Here is a 1,426-nt window from a genome sequence, read left to right on the forward strand (position 1 = left end):
CCCTCTCATTTCCATCCAAAAGTCCCTCTCACTTCCATCTAAAAGTCCCCTTCACTCCCATCCAAATGCAAATAAAAATACTCACTCACTTCCATCTAAAATTCCCTTTCAATTCCACCTAAAAAGGCCTCTCATTTCCATTTAAAAGTCCCTCTCCCTTCCATCTATAAGTTCCTCTAACTTCCATCGAAAAGTCCTCTCACTTCATTCTAAAAGTTCCTCTAGCTTCCACCTAGAAGTCCCTCTCGCTTCCATCTAAAAAGGCCTCTCATTTCCATCTAAAAGTCCCTCTTCATTCCATCTAAAAGTCCCTCTTAACTTCCATCTAAAAAGGCCTTTCATTTCCATCTAAAAGTCCCTCTCATTTCATCTAAAAAGTCCTTCTCACTTCCATCTAAAAGACCCTCTAACTTCCACCTATAAGTTCCTCTCACTTCCATCTAAAAAGGCCTCTCATTTCCATCTAAAAGTCCCTTTCACTTCCATCTAAAAGTCCTTCTCATTTCCATCTAAAAGTCCCTCTAACTTCTATCTAAAAGTCCCTCTAACTTCCATCGTAAAGTCCTTCTCATTTCCATCCAAAAGTCCCTCTAACTTCCATTGAAAAGTCTCTCATTTCCATCGAAAAGTCCCTCTAACTTCCATCAAAAAGTCCCTCTCACTTCAATCTAAAAGTCCCTCTAACCTCCATCAAAAAGTCCCTCTCACTTCCATCTAAAAGTCCCTCAAACTTCCATCGAAAAGTCCTTCTCATTTCCATCCAAAAGTCCCTCTAACTTCTATCGAAAAGTCTCTCTCATTTCCATCCAAAAGTCCCTCTAACTTCCATCAAAAAGTCCCTCTCACTTCAATCTAAAGTCCCTCTAACTTCCATAGAAAAGTCCCTCTCATTTCCATCTAAAAGTCCCTCTAGCTTCCATCGAAAAGTCCCTCTCATTTCATCTAAAACTCCCTGTCACTTCCATCCAAATGCAAATGAAAACACTCCCTGTCACTTCCATCGCTGCATTATTACCACTCAAATACCGCCTTCCTGTTCTACTTTCTTAAAGGAGTCGTCCGCCCAATCGGAGCGAATAGTGACGTTCGCCTGTTGCCGTAAGGTTTAACTGGATGTGGCAACACTGCTTTTTGTATGATAAGGAGACGACCTTTATAGGGCTGACCTGTTACTCTGAAAAAAAGAAGAAAGTTAACGGTGTACGAGAGAGAGAGAGAGAGAGAGAGAGAGAGAGAGAGAGAGAGAGAGAGAGAGAGAGAGAAGAGAGAAGAATAGTTCTTATCTTTTTTTTAAACTTAACAGTTCAAAGGCATTTTTGTCTTTATATATATATATATATATATATATATATATATATATATATATATATATATATATATATATATGTGTGTGTGTGTGTGTGTGTGTGTGTGTGTGTGTATATGC

Source organism: Palaemon carinicauda, chromosome 10, assembly GCF_036898095.1.
Source record: "Palaemon carinicauda isolate YSFRI2023 chromosome 10, ASM3689809v2, whole genome shotgun sequence".
Classification (NCBI taxonomy): domain Eukaryota; kingdom Metazoa; phylum Arthropoda; class Malacostraca; order Decapoda; family Palaemonidae; genus Palaemon; species Palaemon carinicauda.